Raw genomic sequence first — 16,178 nt, 5'->3', positions numbered from 1 at the left:
AAAGAGTTTACTGTTGGAAAGGAGACACAGTTTTTGGTTGCAAACTAAGTATCTACCTAGAAATCTAGAGATAATCAATCCTGAAAAATGGGTAGACCTAATAAAGAGCAGCAGTTGTCCACTAAAAGACATATATAAAACTTCTGAAATAGCTTTCCTAGTTCAAGAAACAACCAGTTAGGGGTGCCTGGGTGGCACAGTTGGTCGAGTGTCTGCCTTCAGCTCAGGTCATGATCTCAGGGACCTGGGATCGCCCTGTGTCAGGCTCCCTGCTTAGCAGGGAGTCTGCTTCTCCCTCTCTCTCTCCCTCTTCCCCTTCCTCCCACTTGTGCCTCATGCTCGCTCTCTCTCTCTCAAATAAATCTTAAAAAAAAAAGAAAGAAAGAAAGAAACAACCAGTTGCAGTTGGGGGAAAAAAATCTCATTCATCCTAGCAACCAAAACTATAAAATACCTTGGAACAAAATGAACAGGAAATGTGCAAGACTTAACAGGAAGAAAACTGAGCTTTACAGAAGGACATGAAGAAAATAAACGGGTAGGCAGATACGCGATATTCCATGAGGGGAAGACTTAGTGCTTTAAAGATGTTAATTCTTTTTTACTTGATCCATAAATTTAAATGCAAGTCAACAAAAATCTCATTTTTTTAAAGCAGGCTCCACGCCCAGCATGGAGCTCAATGCGGGGCTTGAACTCACCACCCTGAGGTCAAGACCTGAGCTGAGATCAAGAGTCAGATGCTTAACCAACTGGGCCATCCAGGCACCCCTCATTTTTTTTAACTTGGAAATATTATTCTAAAACTAATCTGGAATAAGTAAAATAACCATTTTTTAAAAATTGAAAGAAGATGAATGTTGGGGGAAATTTTATTACCAGATAGCTCTTATTATAAACTTGTAAGTTAAAATAATACCATACTGGTGCTACACTAATTTAAAAATTAGCAAACTTTATTGTTGAAGGAGTTAAGACTTGAAGAGATGAGTTGCCAAAGACCACAGAACTCTGAATGAGTGGTGTCAGACTTCCAAACCCACACTCTTACCACAATGCAACACTGCCTTCCTGAAATATACATAGATACATGTATTCATAAAACTATGAGAAAGAAGCACACCTAAATATGAATATTAGTTATCTGCAGATGATGGAATTATGGTGTGATTATTCTTTTTTTTCCCCTTCTATACTTTTTTTGAATTTTCCAAATATTCTACAGAGAACAATATTGCTTTTATAATTGGACAAAAAGGACAATGCCTGCTATTTTCAGAACCCAAACCTCCACTACCCCTTCAATGTGGGAATTCGGCCAAGATCTTATTCTTGGACAGCATCAGTGAAAGGGCCTTGGGAATGCTCTTGGGCGCAGCCGCAGAGGCATGTCATATATGGAAACCTTCCATTAGGATGACCTCACCACTGGAACCCATTCAACATAAAACTTGCCTGCAAGAGCTAGCAGAGATCTTTGGACAAAACCTGGAGGGTGGAGAGCCGAGAAAGAACTGACCTAAAGAAGAGAGAACTGGGCTCTTGGCCTGTAGAAGTCCCTGTATCCATCTGGGCTTAGCAGGTCTCTGTGATCAGTTCCTAGGGAAGGATTACTTTCCCCATCTCACTCTCCTCCAAAAAAGAACTCCCACAATGGCCAGAGGGTTATTTCTGTCTTTTTCCTGGGGCCTGAGTGAGACCTAGGTTGTTACTTGTGTTGGAGAAATAGTAATGGGTTATTAGTGGGTGAAAGAAGTGGAAACATCACCTAGACTAAAGGAAGTAGGACTATTCTTAGATATTCCTCAGTCGGTCCCTGTAGTTAGTTTCCCGATTCCTGGCAGTCTCCTCTCTTTACCTCACTTTGTCTTAAAAACAGCACTGGCCCCTTTGCCACCTTGAACAGCTCTTAACAGCCCTGCTTGCCATGCTTAAACATCTGTGTCTAGAACTCCTCTCACTCAGCTTAGTGTTCTATACTTCCCCCTTGGCTTTGGAGTTTTAAATTATTCTTAATTGAACCATGGTAGACTTGGGATAAGTTTACACAAATATTTTAGCTCCCAGTCCTAGTGTTGTTCTGTAAGCACAAAGCCTCTGATTATGACCCTTAGAACTTAAACGTGGCCTAGGAAGAGACCATATAACGAGAATAGAATGCTGTGTTAGTTTGAACTATTTTCATTGCACTGACAGAAAATTCAATTCAGATTGGTGTTCAGGCACAGCTGGATCCAGTGCCCACTGTCATCAAGACTCATTTTGTTTTTTATGTTTTGTTTTAAAGATTTTATTTTTGAGTAATCTCTACAACCCACGTGGGACTCGAACTCACAATCCTGAGATCAAGGGTTGCATGCTCCACTGACTGAGCCAGCCAGGCACCCCAAGACTCATTTTGTATTCCTCTCTTGGCTCCTATATACTCAGTGTTTGTTCATTTATATTTTGTGTGTGTGTGTGTGTGTGTTCATTTAAATAAGTTTTTCCAATAGAGTAGTTTCGTTGGCTATAGGTTTATATCCTATTGTCTTGGTAAGTCCAACAAGAAAAAGAGAACTTCTGTATCCAACAGTTCCAAAACAAATTCCTGGAATTGAGTTGTTCAGTCATGGCTTTGGTCATGACTTCATCCTAGGACCAGTCACTGTGGCCAGGGGGATAGACTGCTCTGATTGGCCAGGCCTGGGCCTTGTGCCTATACACCAACTGAACCACATGCACTGAGAGTGGGGGAGAATTCATTCTCCAAAGAAAAATCATGATGGCATTAAGAGCAGAAGGAGGAGTGGATGCTGGGCAAGCAAAAGGAACAGATGTCTACAATAGGTGCCGAGGAGGAAAAAGCGAGGTCTTACCATCGCCACTGTGGGCAGTATGACCTAAGGTGAGCAAGTTATTAAGATAGAAATGATACTCCAAGTACTATTGGCTCTAGATAATAACACCGCGTTATGGGGTAATGACCCCTTCACTCCCCAAAACATGGATCACACATCCAGGCCAGGGTCATTCATTCATTTAATTTGCATTTATTGAGCACCTATTGTGTGCAGAGCACTGTTCAAAGTACACAGAAGTAAATGCTGTGCTTTCTGTCTTCAAGGAGTGAATAGTGGCATTAGATAAAGGAGCCATGCTCTCATGAAAGAGCATAAGAGTAGGTTCTTCCTAAATGATGAGTGTACACAGGATGAGCAACAACTTTACATATGAGTGTTGAGGGAACCCAAGTAAGGGAGAAATGAATGTTTTCACTTCAGTTATACTCCACGTTTATAATTTCACTTATACCCTTTATAGTTATAATTTATTTGTACTCCACTTTAAATTCTTTAAACAAATATTTGTGCCCACTAAGTGTCAAGACCCCAGACTCTGGATACCTAGTAGAAAGGTTTTCCAGGATATGTGAAATATTAGAAAGAGAAGATAAATTGATTGAATGTGAGGGCAGATGAATCTAGAATACATTCCCACTATGGATGAGCCACATGATGTGTGATGTCATAAATAATACAAACATGTATATAATGAACCCAAACAACACATAGAGGGCTCTATTTTGCCATGTAAAAGTTGGCACAATATATAGTAAAATATGTATATATTATATATAACATATATAATATAGTGAAGTACAATATGTAGTAAAGCACAATATATAGTAATAGTAATTCTGCTGGAGCTCAGGTGGGTGCAGGCGGTGGGGCAGTATCTAGTTCAGCTCAGACAGCGAGCTGTCTGCTAATCCAGCTGAACCTAGATGCTGGACCGCATGGATTTTAAACAACTCCAAGTTCCTTTTCAGTGACAGTGAACTTGGAATTGTAATTTTTGGCAAGTGCTTGGGGTGCAGCTGCCAATCTTTATTGGTGGCTGAGTAAGGTCCGAGGCTCTCAACTTTCAAACTGTTTTTGTTTTGTTTTAACACAGCTCACCAAAATTTAGTAAGAGAGCCCGTGGGCCACTTACTACATCGATTCCCACTTCACAGCAGAAAAGGAACTTGCAGTAACCACAAAGGGTTTCTGTACAAGCAAATTTGGAGAGTCAAATTTTGGACAATGTGGTTGTCTCCTTATTTATGAGCTTGGGAATAACATGGGAATACCTACCCAGGTAATCATTTCAGTGTTCAAGGTTTTGATCTTGTAGCCCTTCTTTCTGTCCATAATTGGCTAGCAGAGTCTGTTGTATATACAAACCATTCTTTGTCCAGGAAAATAAAGCCCTATCATCAGAGTAAAAAAGAATATCTTCCTTCCTTCCTTTTTTTTTTTTTTTTTTTTTTAATAGCAAGGAGCTGTGCAACCAGCCCATCCAAAGATAGTATCAGGGGCGCCTGGGTGGCTCAGTTGGTTAAGCGACTGCCTTTGGCTCAGGTCATGATCCTGGAGTCCCAGGATCGAGCCCGCATCAGGCTCCCTGCTCAGCGGGGAGTCTGCTTCTCCCTCTGACCCTCCCCCCTCTCATGTGCTCTCTCTCTCTCTCTCATTCTCTTTCAAATAAATAAATAAAAAATCTTAAAAAAAAAAATAGTATCAGATTTTTTTTTTTAATGAGTGGAAAAGTACTGGTGTCAGAATTCAGCCTGGATCAGCCCTCAGGAAACCTGCACACCACCCCCCCCGCCCCTCTCTGGCCCATGAAGTAGAATAGCAGCACCAAAATCAATTCGTCCATGGCCCAGACTGAGGAAAGGTCAATAAAAGTTGCAGACAATTTGATATTATTCTTGCCACTGCAGGGCAGAAATTATGGCAGTGACCTGTGGTAGAATTGCTTTTGAAAGCCCATCTGTTCCTTATGTCAAATGTTCATCTGAGAATCCAGGGTTTTCACAACTTGTTAAAGAGCTGGCATAGAATTGGGGTAGAACGATCAATAAACAGACTTTTAATTTGAGTTAGAGGAGGCACAGGTTGTTCTTACTCAAGGGAAGATAAACTGGATTCTGGGTCTAGCTGAACAGAGCTAAGTCCAAAGAATAAAAACACAAATAATAAGCACAATCAATAAACAAAACTGGGGATGGGAGCCCACCATTCAGGAGAAGCATTAACAACTCCAGAGGCAAAAAGTCGCCCCCCGGGTGCTTTATTTAGATCAAGTTTTAAAACTGGGCAGTGAGTTGGGCTCTAGTCAGAGATCGGCCTCATATTTATAAAAATTGGGGCAGTTGACCTTGTTCTGTGAGAGCCAGAGGAAAAGAACTTCCTAGGGGTTTGGTCCCACACAAACTCACTTTCCAGGATAACAGCTCAAAAGCCTCTTCCCGGAGTCTGCTCTTGCTGCCAGATTCCATTCTCACCACAAGGTGTTATTGAAGTCAAGTATTTTTAAGACAGTGAAAAAATGTATTCTAAACTTTAACTTTTATGAGGTCTTGAGTGGCCTTTTTCTATTTTGGGCTTTCACAGTTTCTTCAGTTGATGTGGTCAAGGTTATTTTGGCGAGCCAAGACTTAAACCAAATGTAGGAAAAGAAGGACCTGCGTTTGCTGTAACATTTTGAAATTAAGACTCATTCTAAATTATTTGCCCTATGTTGTTATGGGAGAACCTCACCTTCAGACACTGCAAGTGATACTTCTGGTAGTTCTCAGCTGATCCCAAGTTGCAAGTATATTTTTCCCCTCAGCACTAGGGGAGGGCATAATGCTGAGGTCACGAGTGGGCTCCAGAGCCAGACTGACCTGGGATGGATTCCTGGCTTCCTCACTTACCGGCTATGTCACTTAACTAAGTGCCTTTACCCTCTCCAGCTTCAAAGTCCTCAATTTCATAAAATGTGAATACCAGGAGTAAATAAGTGAATGCATACACAGGGCTTAGTACAATTTGTGACACATAGATACAACTCAGTAAGTGGCAGTATTGATAATAGCAATCATAGTAATAACAATGAGGCCTAAGGCCAGTACTTTGCTGTGAATCACCCTTTGGGGACTCTAGCTCTGCAGAGGAAACATCCTTCTCTTGCCTAGAGAGATGGACAGAGGATCCTAACAGCCCACGGAGACCACAGCCCCTACTCACAAAATGAAGGTGGATGGTTCCTGCTTTCATTTAAAAGCCACCCTTCTGGGGACACATGGGTGTCTTAGTTGGTTAAGCATCTGCCTTTGGCTCAGGTCATGATCTCAGGGTCCTGGGGTCAATCCCCACGTCCAGCCCCACGTTGTAAGGCTCCCTGCTCAGCAGGGAGTCTGCTTCTCCCTCTCCTTCTTCCCCTCCCCCTCTACTTGTTTTCTCTCTCTCTCTCTCAAATAAATAAAATCTTTAAAAAAATGCCACCCTTCTGGGTGGGCAGGCCCAAGTGTCAGGTGGATCTTGACTTTTAAAATAACCGTCTAGCAGGGAGGCTATCAACCGTGCTTTTAAAGCCCTCTAGCCCCCCTTTCCCCTATTATTCTCCTCCAGCTTTTCCTGTCTGGGGATGAGGGTAGGGATTGATGGGAACGACAGGATGACTGTGGGAGTCAAGGGACTCTGTCGAGGGCACAGCCTGAAAATAAGTAAGGGAAAGAATAGGGATCCTGGGATACCTCCCAGGCCAGCCCAAGGTTTGGAACACTTAGAAAGTGGAAAGGGGTGTCATCTGTTTCTATCTCCTCCCGGATTAGGGTCATCTCAGAGGGCTGGAGGAAAAAGGAAGGACATGTGTCTTTTTACTTAGATGTATGGTAGATTTCAAAGTTCTCCCCTTTGGCTGTTACTTCATTTAGCACTGACTGTCAAATGCTGGCTTTCTTGTAGCGATCACGTGTGGAGTTTTCTGTGGGTCCCATGCAAACTGCACCTCCCTACCCAAGCTCACACTTCCTTGATATGGGAAGTCTGGCCTGGTTCAAACACTTTCATCCTCCCTTGTCCCTACCCTCTCCAGTGGTACAACCACAGCCTTTCTCTTGGGTGGAGTATTAGCAAGAAGGCTCCAGCCCAACCACATTCCCTGTGCCCATTGGTCCTATGAGGACACCCCAAAACTGAGGGTGTCCGGTCTACTCCACAGACTTCCCCACTGGCTGCTGTATTACTGTCTTCCCCCAGCACCTTCAGGTGGGCTCAGGGCAGTCCAGCACAGCCACTGCACGGGCAGACAGCCAAATGGAGAGTGAAAACTATTCTGGGCACCTAGATCTTCCAAACTGTCCTCTTGGAATCCCCCCTTACTTGGCGGGGATGCAGCCCTCTCTGCAGAGTAATAGGAAAATCCCCTCTCATTACAACACTGCTCTCCCCCAAGACTGAGGACTCGGCTGGGAAGACTCCGTCTCCCTCTCTCTCTGGCTTTCCCACATAGACACGTGTGGGGAACGAAACCAGAAAGGTGGCTGAGCTGCCTCTCAGTAAGGCCTGGGGGAGGGGTTGCGCTCCAGTTTTGGCCATCTCCTAGAGCCTGTTGTTTGCAGTTGGGGCCATAGCGACGATTTCAGGGAAACAAAAATGTTCACTCAACATTCTGTACCAGATAAGATTTAATCCTGTTCAAATACTCTACATCTTTCTTGGTTTTTGTGCCTTCTTCTTCTATCAGTTACTGAGAAAATTGTGTTACTCCCAGTATGATTGCAAATATATCTATTTCTCCTTTTTGTTTAGTTAATTTTTTCTCTCTCTCTGTCCATATATATATATATATATATATATATATATATGCTATTCGGTGCATACAAATGTGGAATTGTTATATCCTCTGGTGGACCGACCTTTTTATATTATAAAATGTCTCTTTCATTTATGACTGCTCTTTGCCTTAAAACATACGCTGTTTGATGTTGGTATGACTTTGTTTTGACTAGTGCTTCTTTCAGTTTTACTGAATCTTTGTATGTAAGGTGCATCTCTTATAAGTAGTGAATTGCCAATTTAATATCATCAAATATCCAGTTAAACAATCTTTATCTTTAAATAGGGATATTTACTCAGTTTAAATTTAGTGTAATTACTGATATATTTGTGTATAAGCTCACCACCTTACAATTTGTTTTCTACTTTTCCCTCTTCTTCCAAGATCAGTCTTTTCTGTTAAGGTCATTGCTGATTGGCTGGGACCCACCCCTCTTGTGGAGGATAATCTGCATTACTTGAAGTCTACTGATTTAAACATTAGTTTCATCTTGAAAATTCCTCCAGAGAAACACCTACACTAATGTTTGGCCAAATATCTGGGTACTGTGGTCTAGCCTAGTTGATACATAAAGGTGACCATCAGGTCCCAGTGGACCCAGAGTGTTTGACAGGCCCCTCCCCACAGTGGCTCTGATTTCCAGTGGTTTTCTCCCTTGCCCCAAAATTCTGCTAAAAGCACTTGTAAGCTTCTTAGTCTCTTAGTTACTACTTCTTGCTCAACTTCTTCTTTTTTTTTTTTTTAAGATTTTATTTTTAAGTCATCTCTACACCCCACATGGGGCTCGAACTCACAGCCCCGAGATCAAGAGTTGCATGCTCCACCGACTGAGCCAGCCCGGAGCCCCACTGCTTGATCAACTTCTTGGTCTCTGCCCTGTGCTGCTATAGTATGGGAAGATGTCTCAAGAGGAAGATGGCAGAGAATATCAGATTTACCCAAATGAGTTTCCTCTCTCTAGAAACCTGGCCTCTTATGTCCTACCTGCTTTGGTAGTTCTGGGTGCCTTCAAACAGGTACGCTTTCATATTTTATCCTAGTGGGAGGGTCATTGAGATGCTGAAATGGACATTTTAGGAAATCCAACTCCCAATGAATAACTCTTAAACTTAGAATGGAGCGATACTTCCTTAAGATGAAAAACAATGCAAATTATATTGAATAATACTAGAATAGGGTCCTCAGTGGTGTATTGGGAAAGAACATGCTTCAATATTACCTGTGTAGCTAACAAAGCACAGTCACCTGGATCCCCCTCAGATTTAATGAATGTGGAGGTTAGAGGAGATGGGTTGAGAATACCAAACTAGACGCATTTTCATTAAACACAAGGATGCCTTTTGTAACAAGGGCAAAATGTTAAACATTGTTCTGGAAGTTCTAAATAGTGTAATAAAAATAAGAAAATAAATAAAATGTAGAAATATTGGTTGAAATAAACATTTTCAGATGATACATTATCTAGAAAAAAACTTCAAACTAATGAGTTTAGTAAGATGACTAGATATATGTGTATATGTGTATATAATAATATACACGTGTATATTATAAATGTATATATTTCCTATACATCAGTAATGAGTTAGAATATATAACAAAAATGTCAATATAGCAGCAATAAAAATATAAAAAACCTCGTTAAGAAAACAGAACTCTGCAGAATCTATGTGATGAAATCTTCGTGATGTTATTGAGGAAGATAAAATTTTGAATAAGTGGAAAGACATAAATGAAGTCAAACAGCACAAAGATATAAACATTTTATCAGTTAGTATATAAATTCAATGTAACTCCAGTTAGGGGTCTCAATTTTTTCAGGGGATTTGGTGCAAGAATTTCACAAAATGATTTTAAAGCTTTTCTGGAAGAATAAATGAACAGTAACAACCAAGAAATGTTTGAAAGAGAGTAACAATACAATATTTATTTCTGCAGATATTAAAACCTAGAGCTATAATTAAAATGGTGAGATACTGGTACAGAAATAAGTAGGCAGATAAAAGAAGAGGGCAGAGTGCAGAAAGAGAGAACATTCAAATCATGGAGATGGTGTTGACTGGTTTATAAGTGATATTGTTTAGTTAACAAATAGTGTTTGGGTCGTAGCTCTTGGGGGAACAGGGAAGACAGGGAACCTTGAACCTATCTCATAGTTTACATTAGAATAGATTTCTGCTGGATTCAATAAAGATTTCAATATAAGAAATGAAATAACAAAAGTGCCAGAATAAAATGTAGGTGAATATTTACATAATTATGAGTTGAGGAATGACTTCTTTAAACATGGCCCAAAAATACATACCATGAAGGGTAAGACAGATATTTTTATGTCAAAAGTTAAAACTTTATCGGGATAGCATTTACCTTGGGAAGATTATTGACTAGGAGAAGTTACATGGAAAGTGGTTATGTGGGTATAAAGACTCAGTGCACACTTACAATATGTTTACTTGTCTGTATGTGTGTTATTCTTCAATTAAAAAAAAAATTTCAATAGAACTTCCAGTTGGAAAAAGATACCAAGAAAATAATTTTTGAAAAAATAACAAACTAGGAATAAAAATGTCAACATTCACAACATATAAAAGGTTAATTAATATCTTTAATATAGCAACAGTTATCGTAAATCAGTAAGAAAAGATTAAACACCCTAATAACAGTGAAAAATGCACAAAATTAGTACATATTGACAATAAACAAGAAAAGACGTGTAATGCACTAGTAACCAAATAAATGCAAATTTAAACCCCAGTATGACAATATTTTTTACCTATTAGATTACAAAGATTTAAAAGTTTGATGCTCTCTAGCTAGGTTGTAAGGAAAGTAGCAATCTTGTACTTGAGTGGAAGAATAAATTGCAATTACGTTCTGGAGGTCTGGCTTAGCAAAATGATTTATAATTAAAATGTGCATTCTCCTTGACCAAGAGATTTCTCTTTTTGGAATGATCTAAGGAGAGAGAATCCCAGAGGTTCACAAGCATAAGTGAAAACATATGCATTACAGTATTGTTTATAATAGTGACAAATTGGAAGCTAGTTAGACAGCCAGTCAGTAAAGGACTGGTTCAATAAATACATTGACATATATGCAATCCCAGGCCCCTGGGTGGCTTAGTCAGTTAAGCATCTGCCTTTGGCTCAGGTCGTGATCCCAGGGTCCTAGGGTCCTAGGTCCTGGGTCCTGGGATTGAGCCCTGAGGGGGGCTGCCTGCTCAGTGGCGAGTCTGCTTCTCCCTCTCCCCTTCCCCCCCACCCTGCTCTCTCTCTTAAATAAATGAATAAAATCTTTTTTAAAAGTTTAAAACGAAAAAAAAAATGAAATATATGCAACCAATAAAATAGATGTTGGTGAAAATATATATTTATGGACACAGAAAAAAGAAATTCCAAGACATTGTGTTAGGTGATAAAAATGGGGTTTCTTGATTTCTTCACGTAACTGATATTGAGTGCCCACGTACGTCAGGGCCTCCCCTAGTCACAAAGGGATACAGCAGTGAGGGGAAAAAAAGTAAAAGCAACTCCTGCCTTCCTGGAGCTAACGTTCTAGTGGCAGATGAAAGATGATAAAGTGAAATAAATTATGTAGTTATAAAGCTGTGTATGCAGGACAATACCATTTTTCTAAATGTGTATTTGTATTGAAAATGTCTGCAAAGAGTTTAATCCATAGTGACTTTTTGCATGCTGGGGATTTTTATTTTCCACTTCATACTTTTTTTCCTGAAGTGTTTTGAGTGAGTATTCCTTTTAAATCAGAAGAAAATAACTGAATTTCTATTTTGACAAAAATAAAATGGCAAAAAGAGTGAATAAATGGTATTAGCTGTTGCCTTCCCTCAAAGAAATTAAAAGATCAACAACTGTCAAGTGGAAGAGATTTTTTGACATTAAAAAGAAGTGCTCGGGGGCCCTGGGTGGCTCAGTCGGTTAAGCCTCAGACTCTTGATTTCAGCTCAGGTCATGATCTCAGGGTCATGAGATCCAACCCCACCTCGGGCTCCGTGTGAGGTGTGGAGCCTGCTTAAAATTCTCTCTCTCCCTCTCCCTCTGTCCCCCATCCTGCTCGCATGTGCTCTCTATCTCTCTCTATATATATAAAATAAAAAAAATAAAAATAAAAATAAACACGCAAATACAAATCAAAACCACAGTGATGTGGAGTAGCATTGCTGGTGGAAATGCAAGATGGTGCACCAATTTTGGAAGCCAGTTTGGAAGTTTCTCGCAAAACGAAGCATACCCTCACATATTACCCAGCAGTCGCACTCTTTGGTACACATATGGGTTGAAAATTCACAGCTACACAAATACCTGCTCAAGGATGTTTGGAGAAGCTTTATTCATAATTGACAAAACTTGGAAGCAGTGGGTGAATGGATACATAAACTGGTACATCCAGACAGTGGACTGTTATTTAGCACTAAAAAGAAATGAGCTATCAAACCATAAAAAGACACGAAAGGAGCCTTAAATGCGTATGACTAAGTGAAAAAAGCCAGTCTAAAAAGCCTAGAAAAAATAAAAATAAAGAGGCTACAGACTGTGTGACATTCTGGAAAATCAACACTATGGAGACAATGACAAAATCAGTGATTGCCAGGAGTTGGGGTGCGTGGAGAGAGATGAATGGATGGAACGCAGGGGATTTTTAGGACAGCAAAACTATCCTGACACTGTAATGATGGATACATGTCATCATACATTTGTCAAAACCCATAGAATGTACATCAAAAGTGAACTCTAATGTAAACTGTGATCTTTGGGTTATAATGACATGTCAGCATAGGTTCATTGATTGTAAAAAATGTACCTGTCTGGTTGGAGATGCTGATTGTGGGGGAGGATATTCGTTGGCGGGGGGGGGGGGGTAAGGTGCGTGTGGTAAATCTCTGTACTTTTGCTCAGTTTTTCTGTAAACCTAAATCTACTCCAGAAAATAAAGTCTACTTAATTTTTTTTTTTTTTGGAACACACAGAGCTACCACCTCACACCCATTAGGATGGCTACTATCAAAAAATGTCAGTGAGGATGTAGAGAAACAAACACTTATACACTGAATGTGTAGCTGCTGTGGAAAACAGTGTGGTGGTTCCTAAAAATACTTAAATACCGCGTGATTCACGAAAGCCACTTCTGAGTATATACCCAAAAGAATTGAAAGCAGTGCCTTGAAGAGGTATTTGTTCATATTCATTCGCAGCAGTATTCACAGCAGACAAGAAGTAGAAATAACTCAGGTGTCCTTCCGTGGATGAATGAATGAATGTGGCAAATGCCTGCAGTGGAATATTATTCAGACTTAAAAGGGAAGGAAAGTCTGACACATGCTACCACATGCATGAATCTCAAGGACATGATGCTAAATGAAATGAGCCAGACACACGAAGACAAATACTGTATGATCCCACTTACAGGAGGTGCCCAGGATCGTCAAAGTCACACAGACAGAAAATAGGTGGTTGCCAGAGGCTGGGGAAAGTTGTTGTTTAATGGGTACAGAGTTTTATTTTTGCAAGATGAAAACATTCTGGACATGGTTTGCACAGCAAAGTGAATATATTTAACATTAGTAAACTGTACACTTAAAAATGGTTAAGATGGTACATGTTATGTTATGTGTAGTTTACCACAATTAAATATAAAAAGAGAATAAAAAAAATAAGTGCTCAGCATTCCTAAGAATGTTTTGAAACACAGACACCAAAAAAGAAAGACCTTTGATTAAACTTCAATAAGGCAAATGCTCCGAGACAAAATCAAAAGGCAAATGTTAAACTGGGAGGAAAATACATATTTGCAACCGTTGGGATAGGCAAAAGGCTAATAGTATCACTAATGAAACATACCAAGAACTCTTTTAATTCAAGAAGATTAAAATGAACCATCCAATGGAAAAATAGACATGAACCAGCCATTCTCAGAGAAAGACCAAAAAAAAAAAAAAAAAGTTAATGCCAAATGTGTTCATTCTCATTAGTTACCAAATAATTATACATTTTAATTAAATTTTATTTTTTTTTCTAAGTAGGCGCCACACCCAGCGTGGAGCCCAACGTAGGGCTTGAACTCACGACCTTGAGATCAAGACCTGAGCTGGGATCAAGAGTCGGATGTTTAACTGCCTGAGCCCCGCAGCTTCCCCTGAATTTTAATTTAAGGTACTGGGTACCTGGCTGGCTCAGTCAGTAGAGCATATGACTCTTGATCTCAGGGTCATGAGTTCAAGCCCCACATTGGGCATGAAACCTAATTAGAAAAAATAAAAAATAAAACGAGAAGGTGCTAAGTTTCTCCTTTTGAATTAGGAAAAAGTTAAAAGATAGCTAATTGCCACATGGTTCTTTCGGGCACAAGGAGAGACAGACGGCTCAGTTGAGCAACTGCCCACTGAAGCAAACAACTCAAGATGCAAACACCTATTTCTAATTTTTCTTTTTTTTAACCATTGTGTGTATTACTTTTATAATCAGGGAAAAAAATGAGTCATATGAAAATTAGCATGTTTCCAAATGTAATAAAGAAATGTAATGGACAGAAAAATCATTGAAAAAATCATTGCTATTCAGTGTCTGAAGTGTGTGAAGGAGGAGGTGGTCTCATACACTATTGACAGGAGTGTAAACTTGTACAACCTTTTCAGAAGACAATTTGTCAGTTTCCACCAATGTCTCAAATGTTCTTGCTTGATCAAACAATTCTGCTTTAAGAAAATTATCATATAGACACACTCACACATGCACACAAAAGCACATATATAAAGTTTTATTAATTACAACAATGTTTACATATGTAAAAAAATTGGAAATGACCCAAGAGTCCATCAATAGGATATAGTTTAAATAATTTATAATATATCCCAACTATGGAAAACTATGCAAGGGTTTAAAAAATGATATGAACTGGTTTGGAAAGACATCCAAGAATATTATTAAGAGGACATGGCAAGTTTCAGAACAGTTGTAAAAACATATGTTATAATTCCATCTTTATAAAGTAATATACAAATTGGTAGAAAAATCTGGAAAAAATCGGAAAGAATACACATGATACTGTTAACAATGGCCATCTCTGATTCAGGTTTGTGTGAGACTGCAGGAGATGTCTGCTTTCTAAAATATGCATTTTTGTACTCTTGAGGTTTTTTTGCATTGATTTTTGAAACGGGGTGGAGGGGGAGACAAATCTTAAGGGTGGGTTTCCTCATAGTATAAAAAATCGAGTACCTCTGATACCTGGTTTTGCCACCTGCCTCCCCCACCCCTCCTTCTCTCTGTTATAGTCAAGGTAGACTGCATCTCCTAAGAATTTCCTAAGAGCTTCACTTTATTCAGATAGCTTTCCTTTCTGATTTCTGGGCTCCTTGGACCCTGACTCAGGACCAAACCCCTTTGATTACAGGCTCTTTATTGTTTATCAGCTGACTGTGCCAACAAGGTGTGAACCTCCTGGCCTCAGTGCTGAATGCTTGGAAGGAAACGGAGCCAACCCCACGCTGTGAAGGGAAAGAATGCCCCCTTTATTTTATTTTTTTAAAGATTTTATTTATTTATTTGTCAGAGAGAGAGAGAGAGAGAGAGCACAAGCAGGGGGAGGGGCAGAGGGAGAGGGAGAAGCAGACTCCCCACTGAGCAGGGAGCCCGATGCGGGGCTCGATCCCAGGACCCTGGGATCATGACCTGAGCCGAAGGCAGACGCTTAACCGACTGAGCCATCCAGGCGTCCCACGATGCCCCTTTAGATTCCTGATCTGGGTGAGAGAGACTGGCGCCCTATCCCCACCCGTGGAGGGAGACTCAGAGGAAAAGCACATGACCCAGGCACTAGCTCTTCGTTGCCTCGGCCAGTGAGGACTGACAGCAGTCTGTCCCTGCTGGACAGCTCCCACCTCATCCGCTGCCTTGCATGCCCCACCAGCTAGTGAGGGCTTTTGCAGGGACCTAAAAGGCTCCGGGAAGCTTCCCATGAGGCCTGGAGTTTAGGCTTCACACTAAGCACTCAGGTCAGTTGTCAAAAGATAAGTATACCTCACGATGGCTACAGTGTCCCTTCCCCACGGGGACAATCAGAAGTCCTCATCTAAAGCCTTCCCTAATCTATCCTCTGGTTTCCATCACTCCTTATCCGTACTCCTGTTAATCCTCAATTCATAAGGAAGACAGACCTGCACCAGGCCATTGCTCCAGGCCACCAAAACCATGTAGAACTCTCATGCAGGGTCCCCAGTGTGGGTGCAGTTGTGCCTGTCTGGACAGCTCAAAGCTGAAGGGAAATACCATTTATACCTGGAAAAGAAATCCCACGTGCCCTGTTCACCTGCTGCCCCCCACACAAGCTCCTTAGTCTTGGGCTGAATCACGGGTGGAGGTGGGGGGTTCCCAGGACACCTTAAGCAGATATTCAGTGCATGCTTCTTCTGGTGAAGGGTAGGTATCCTGGGCACCCCCGGAGTTTCTGATTCCATCCGTCTGGGTGAAGCATGAGAATGTGCATTTCTAACAGGTTACCAGGTCATGCTGGTGCTGCCTTCCGCTCAG

At 40.6% G+C, this 16,178-nt stretch overlaps 1 protein-coding gene across 1 annotated transcript in view; it reads left to right on the top strand.

Annotated features, from left to right (window-relative positions):
- The window catches only part of STAMBP (STAM binding protein), a 47,242-nt gene extending 34,644 nt beyond the window's left edge, over positions 1 to 12,598 (top strand). Inside the window, exon 11 of the transcript XR_013441734.1 lies at positions 8,382 to 12,598. The gene's annotated coding sequence lies outside the window, so the exon portion shown is untranslated. The remainder of the gene's footprint in view (positions 1 to 8,381) is intronic.
- Positions 12,599 to 16,178: the final 3,580 nt, after the last annotated feature.

This window comes from Halichoerus grypus, chromosome 10 (genome assembly GCF_964656455.1).
Source record: "Halichoerus grypus chromosome 10, mHalGry1.hap1.1, whole genome shotgun sequence".
Taxonomy (NCBI): Eukaryota; Metazoa; Chordata; class Mammalia; order Carnivora; family Phocidae; genus Halichoerus; species Halichoerus grypus.
This window is presented reverse-complemented; position numbering and strand designations above follow the sequence as displayed.